This window comes from Triticum dicoccoides, chromosome 4B (assembly GCF_002162155.2).
Source record: "Triticum dicoccoides isolate Atlit2015 ecotype Zavitan chromosome 4B, WEW_v2.0, whole genome shotgun sequence".
NCBI classification, from domain to species: domain Eukaryota; kingdom Viridiplantae; phylum Streptophyta; class Magnoliopsida; order Poales; family Poaceae; genus Triticum; species Triticum dicoccoides.
Window position 1 is genome coordinate 76575999 of NC_041387.1, and position 7242 is coordinate 76583240.

Here is a 7242-nt window from a genome sequence, read left to right on the forward strand (position 1 = left end):
CGCCCTCAGCGAAGGGGAGAGGAGAGGCGGGCTCGGCTCGACTCGTCCGCAGCAAGCGCTCCTTGCTTTGGTTCTAGAACATTCCAGAAGCCCGAAGAAGGTGAGAGGATGAGGTCGAAAAGGGAGAAGGGAACGAAGGCGGGTCAGGCGCGCGATACCTTCGGGCTCGATCGTCGGCCTCAGCGAAGGGTAGAGGGGCGGTGCCGGTGAAGCTCGGGCTGGGCTCGGCTCGACTGATCTCCGCAGCGAGCGCTCCTCCTTCTAGAACATTCGAGAAGCCAGCAGAAGGTTAGGCGAGAGCACGGGGTTGAAGGAAGAGAAGAGAAATGGAGGGGATTAAGCTAAACCCTGCTTGCCTGCGTGTTGCGGGGTGAGGAAGACGGAGCCGAGCCAGCGTGCCAAATGCCGGTGCTCCGGTTTATATGCGCCTCGGCCTCGGCGCGGCGATCACCGAAACGACGACCTACGCTGACAGGTGGGCCTCGCTATTTTTCTTTCTTTCTTGCGGCTTCCTTCTTCCTCCACGGCGAAGGGAGCACGCGCGGCGGGGCGGGGCGGGGCGACTAGCCGAGCAGGTGGGGAGCTTACTCAGAGGGGCTGACGGGTGGGCTCCACTATTCAAACTCGTCTTCCAAGTTCCAAGTCTAGCTGGCTAGGACGACTGGACGAGTACTTAGGATTCGGACGATGGTCGATGGCCCACCACCACCCGTCCCAGTCCCAATCCCAATCCGGTCCCAATCCCAAACCCTAACCTCAAGTGGGTCACGCTCGCGGCGGCGGCGGCGGCTCGCCGGGGTCCGAGCCTCCGAGGGTGCGGCCCCGTCGTGGAGACGGCCTAACCGTTCGCAGCGCGGCGTGGTACCTGACCCTGCCCCCCGCCTCACCGGTCACGCCGCCGCACGCGGGCCACCGTCGCGCCGGGTCTTCACCGCCCCACATGGCCCGTTCAGTTCCAGCCGGTTTTCGCCGCTCTCGGCAGCGGTGGTTCTTACCCTTTTCTGTTGTTAGCTCTGCCTGGTTCAGGCCTTGTGTAGTACTAATAACCTAAACCTACTACTATTTGTCTTAGGTGACCTGGTCATATGCTAGTTGCCTATTGAGCGCGCGTGCTTTGCTGCTTCCGTGTGCTCCTCTCCCAAGGTCGAGGTACTTGGATGAGTGAGTGAGTTCATTGGCTTCCCCTTCAACTGTCCGTTCTCTGTCTGTCGTGACCCGCAAGTATGTAAGTTTCATAGCAGGTAACTTTCTGTGTGCCAATTGCTCAAGCTCTTGTGATGGTTAGAATGATACCCCAGAAGATCCACTTGCTTGCATTTTAGAAATGGAGAATACATGCTTTAACTTGTGAAAGTGATTTAGTTGCCGCTTTGGATCGACATATTATTAAAAAAAAACTTCTGGATATGCTAGATAGATAAATTGCTTGAGATCGACGACAGGTTTGTTCTGACCAGCGCTTACCCATTAGTATTTTGGCTCCTAAGGATTATGGTCATTGCTGGCACAATTTTCCTGCATTTGGTGGTTTGGCTTTGTTAACCGTTGTTGATTTCTTACTCGAATCATGCTCTTGATTATGTAGTTGCCAGTCTAAGATGCACCGTGCCCTTATGTGCTTCAGTATTAATCGTTATTTCCTTGGGGAGTGTGATCTCCTGCTGGGTATTGAACATATTGATGCTCATTTACTGCTAGAAAGAACTCATAAATCTTGGTAATGCTAGATTACTATTCAAGTTGCTGCAATATAGATATGATCAATGTAATCCATATACATGCTGTGGTAGAGCTACTTCACAACTCTAGGCTGATTGTTCTGCTTGTCTAGAAGATACTTGACTCTGGTTATTGTCAGAAAGTAATAAGATGGTTAAAGTCTGATCATTTTCCAAAATTTAAGCGATGCTCTAGGCCAGAAATACAGAAGGTAGTGAGATAGGCAGAAAGACTGCATTGCCAGAAACCTATACCAGTGGTAGAAGGCACTATGTCCAGTACTACCAGGATGCAATGACCATCTGCTGAGTTCCTGGTGAATCCGACACTTTTAGCGCCTTTGCTTGCAACATCAAGTGGACATAATTTTTTGTGTCACTTGTGTGGACCAGGCCAACTTCCATCGGATCAACCTGATGTTGTTAAGTGTACAAATGAGACATGACGAGCTAATTTGGTGATATTAAGCACGGGGTAGTTTTTGGCCCTGTCACCATAAGTTTCATTTTGAGTAAATTGCTTATTTGCAGGATTGTTATTTGTCATTTGGAAAGATAATGTTCCTTATCTCTGTGATGCCATAGATCACCGAACAGAACACTAAAACTAATTCTTAACACTAAGCTGGTTAATGAACAGACAAAAAGCAGCTCTGTGTATTGATTTTTTTTTCTCATTTATGAGTGTTAAAATACTCGTTGTAGGTACTAATCCACTAGGGTATTCACTGGTCGGATAATTAATAATGCATGGTCCATTTAGTGTTTGGGACAAGATATGCCCTTGCATGCAAAAATAGTGTCTGTTAAAAGCACCATTCGAGATCTTCGCAGAATGAAACTGCAAGCACGCCTATTTTGTAGGCGATGCAACAATGATTGTTGTATCTACAAATTGGTTGAATGGTGCAACAAAACTGAGGTCATGAAATATCGGTTGGCATCGCCAAAGGCATGACAAGACTTGTAACTGAGGCATTGGTACTGACGGCGAAAGAAAGTAATCAGAAAATTATATGAAATCCAGGAGTATTTGCATTGCTGACCTATAGTTCCACATGAAGTGTCATGGCAATTGTTTACCTTTGCATTTCACAATGCAACTCTATAATGCTTGGAAATTTGGATGTCGCTTTACCTAGATGGATATACTCCCACTTTTAAACCAACAAAGAACCTGCATAATTTTGTATTTAGTTACCAGATATTTTTCAAGGCTCATTGGTTTTTTAACTGTGACTTCACAACCAGATGGATTTGTGAAAGTGATTAAGTTATGGCTAGAGGAGACTTACTCGATAGTATATTTATTACTGGGCGCAATGTATCTTTTGATGATACAAATTTGTGTGTGTTGGACATGATGCCGAAGGAGTCAATTGACATCTAAGGCATGACTCTGTTTCAACAATGAGTGGCAAGTTTGATGATTTCGGTGAGTCATACCCTTCGAAATATCGATCAACACATTTGCTTATGTAATTGGACTAGACTGATCATAACTAGGCTGGCATGACTGCATAAAAAAGTTGTCCAGTCCACTGTATTGGGCCTAACTTTGGTGAAATCGTTTGCATGTTAGGATCACTGTAACATCTCTTGGGGGTGTATCTAAAGAGGCATGTTTCCACGCATGCCAGCTTGATGTTGCGATTAGAGAGTAACACCGAGAACTGGTACTCAGGATGATGATGGAAACTTGATGATAGCACCCATAATGTTCCGTACCACATCCACAAGGTCCTTTCTGTTGTGTAGCACTGCTTCTGTCTGTATATTAATATAGTTCTATGCGTATTACCCAAGACCAGTATGGCTGTATAGGCTAGTTAATATTGTTCTTGCATTTTGTTTGTTCATGATATTATTTTGTTTTTCCAGATGCTAATCCAAATAAAAACGTGTCACGGCCTGTGTGCATGTTTTGTGCATATGGATTGTTACTATAACAGAAAAAACAAGCTTGGTCATGTTGATATTGTATTTATCGATGATAGGGTATGGTATCTGTTTCCTTACTGATGCTGCTTTGTTCTTTGTGGATATTTACTGATATCAATTGCTTATAGAGCAGGAAACTAAGATGTATGCTGAACAAAGAAAGCTCAAGCATAAAAATCCATGGGTATTATTTTGTTCTTGTTGCAAGAGGCAAGTTAGTCTTGCTGAGCATACTAAATTCTAAGATCGTGGCTAGGTTATAAAGCCTTGACCAACAAATTTCCAAGGTTCTTCTCTTTCAGAAGAACTTTGATTTTAGAAAGACTCTGGATGTGTGCAAAGGTTGTTCGCTGGAGTAGTCTTATCAGCTAAACCTTACTGGGTGTCATGGATTGATTTCTCGCATCTACTAAGGGTTCGTTTTCTGTTAAATCTCCATAGCAGATTTGGAATTATAGCAGTAGGCTTTTCCTCGTAGGGATTTATGGAAGGTTAAAATGCCAACTAAAACCAACCATGTTCCTTGTGCATCATGGTTGGGACTTGGAAGGTAAAAATAAATGCTAGTTGTGTGGTTGATGAAAGCACGTAGAATCATCTTCCTTTTGTTGCCCGTCAGCGAAATACTGCAATTTTATCATCTTATGCTTGGTCGATGGTTAGAAAACCGGGAGTTAGTCCCTGTTGGGTTTGCTGCTTTCTGATGGACTTGTATGAAAGCAAGAAACCAGCATGTGTTTTAGCAATAGCTATAAAATGCCAACTGATTAAAATCTGTTGTTGTTCTTTACTTTATGTCACTGGTTGCGTTTCTGGGTTTATTGCAAGAGGAAGGCAGAAACCATATATGCTGGTAGTCCAAGTTGCTTAAGTATCTGTCAGGATTGCTGGTGTGATCGTACATTGCAGTGCCAGCAAGGGCGGAATACCTTTTCTGCGTTGGTACAGACTTTTAGTGCTTATTCTTTTTAAAAACTTGCATAGTTTTGCCAGTTAATATGATACATGTTTATTGAGATGTAATATATGTTCCGTTTGACTTATTCATTCAATTGCTCAAAACAGAACTGTCAAGTTTTTGAATTTGACTGACCAAAGTATGCACATGTACGCTATACCTCATGCTTCATTTTCTCTTCAGAATTTAACTATGAGTGAAAATAAAGCTAGGCCAATGTGCTTTTCCAGAAGAAGATCAAACAGGCATAGGCACAGCAATAGCAAGTTGTACCACTGTGTTTGGTGGACGACCTTGTGGGCTCAGATGTGAGCACGGCTTCTTGCTGGCCGAGAACTCCTCTATGATGGCATTGACCCGATCTAGACGGCCCAGGTCCACGCCGCTACTCCTCGCTTGGCACCGCAGCTTTAGGGGAGAACTTTGCCACTTCCTGGTTTGGGCAAGGAGAGTAGGAACAGTTTTTGACTGCCTGACAGACTCGGTACAATTTGCTAAAATTTGGTTAGGTCGATGTGCCGATGTGTGTGGGGATTGACATATGATGCCATGCAATTGTTTAGGGTGAAAGGGAGTTGATTTTTAAAGGTTACCAGAACCATGCTTTCCTTGCAGAAGCAACTCGGATCATGGTTTAGAATGTGAACTATGACAGATAGTAGTGTATCCTTGTTTTCTCGCCTGGGAAATATTTGTATTGGTGGTTGGCTGCTGTTGTTCGCCTGCAAGCAAGCTTTGATGTCCTGTTGTTATATTTGTCATGTTTAGTCATGAATTTGTGAACTTGACGCATAATTGTCCTTTTTATGTTGCGGCAAAACTTTCAACGTCCGATATTGTAGCGACTGTTAACAAATTCAGGAATTGTCAACCGTTAGTGCTCGTGGAGGTATGTGGCTGCATCATCACTTTGTGATATGACACTTGTGGTTCTTTAACAATCAAATTCACATTGATGCTATAACAGCTAGAACTTATTCCAAAAACGCAGTTGCAAAACACATAAAATCAGAGGCTTGTGTGTACTTCCTCTGTGAACTCTGCCTTCCTTCACACAACCCAAACGCAAGTAGTAGATGAATGCAATAGATGCTCATCAACTTGCTGAGATTATTTACTTGTTGTGCTTAACTGGTGACTGCTTGTTTCCCTCACAACGTACCACAATTAGGAACCCATGGGTCCATGTGTTATGACCGGGCAGACTTATGGCCGTAGGAGGCCCACCGAGCAGGTTTAGTTATCTTATTTTTTAGCATCGTGGTTATATATACTAGCTGTAAGACTATTTTTGAGATTAAGCAATAAGAAGAATTCTATTGCCTGGCTCCCAGAGGAGCCAGACCCTAACCCTAGTCGCCTCCCTCTCTCAGCCGCCGCCTCCCTCCTTCTGTCTTGCGACAAGGCCTGCGCGTTGGCCGCCACACCCTCACCCCCGTTAGCCCTCGGTCTTCCCCTACAACCTAAGGAGCAGGACAGGTAGGACCCTGGGTTCTACCAATTTGGTATCCAGAGACTCGGGTTCGATCATGTCTTCATCAACACCCACGCCGTCGCTGCCCATCGTCGCCACCGCCCCGATGACCACCGTCGGGGCCCCCACGCTGCCGGGCCCGATCACCACCGCGGGTTCCCCAACGCCACCGACCCTAGTCACCTCCGCGCCGCCGCCGACCGTCGTCTTCACGCCGGAACAGGTCACCACCATGTTGCGGGATCTCGTGATGGCCGTCCAGGGACTCCATCTGTACCTGGCCGGGTCGTACGCACCATTGTCGGCTGCGCCGATAGCCTCCTACGACCGCCCCGTGCTGCCGTGGCCGTCCCAGGGCGCGCCCCCGCTGCTGCCGTTCCAAGCGGGGCACCCCAGCGGCCCGCCATCGCCGCTGCTACATCATCATCGGCCCCCAGCCGTGGCTCCTCTCTGGCCGCAGTGGCCAACTACGGCCCCCGCAGCACTCGTTGCGCCCGCCCACCCTCCACTGCAAGCGCTGCAACCACCGGCGCCACCTCTGCCCAGCTCGGGGGCGCCCTCGCCGGCCGACCTGCCAATCCATCAGGTTCGGTTCCCGCCCTCCCCGTCGCCACTACCAGCTTGGGCGGCTGGGTCTTCACCATCATCGGTCTACACCACGGCTCCAGAACAACCGACCTTGTTCCCGCAGTTCGGGGGGCCATCCGGCTCCGCGGGTCACTACCCGGAGTACTCCGACCAGGCACCACCTGCCTCCCTGCTCCGCTCCTTCGAGCCAGTTCGACATGGCGCTTCGACCCAGACACCACCGCGGTTCGCCAAAATCGACTTCGCACATATGACGACACGGAGGACCCCCTCAACTGGCTCAACCAGTGCGACCAGTTCTTTCGCGGGCAGCGCACCCTCACATCAGAGCGTACTTGGCTCGCCTCTTACCACCTCCGCGGCGTGGCACAGACATGGTATTACGCCCTCGAGCAGGACGAGGGCGGCATGCCCCCTTGGGAGCGCTTCCGCGAACTCTGCCTCCTTCGCTTTGGGCCTCCGATCCGCGGGGGCCGCCTGGCGGAGCTCGGCCGCCTTCCCTTCACCTTCACGGTGCAGGACTTCGCCGATCGTTTCCATGCCCTGGCATGCCACGCGTCGGG

General features: G+C 48.2%; 1 long non-coding RNA gene across 2 annotated transcripts; it reads left to right on the forward strand.

The window, feature by feature from the left end:
* The first annotated feature begins 557 nt into the window (after window positions 1-557).
* Window positions 558-5369, forward strand: LOC119295119. 2 transcript variants are annotated; one of them, XR_005143765.1, is made up of 2 exons: window positions 558-1241; window positions 4801-5369. It is a non-coding gene; the product is annotated as an uncharacterized LOC119295119 (long non-coding RNA). The 2 variants fall into 2 exon arrangements; XR_005143764.1 differs by having other exon boundaries at window positions 568-1241; window positions 4848-5369.
* Window positions 5370-7242: the final 1873 nt, after the last annotated feature.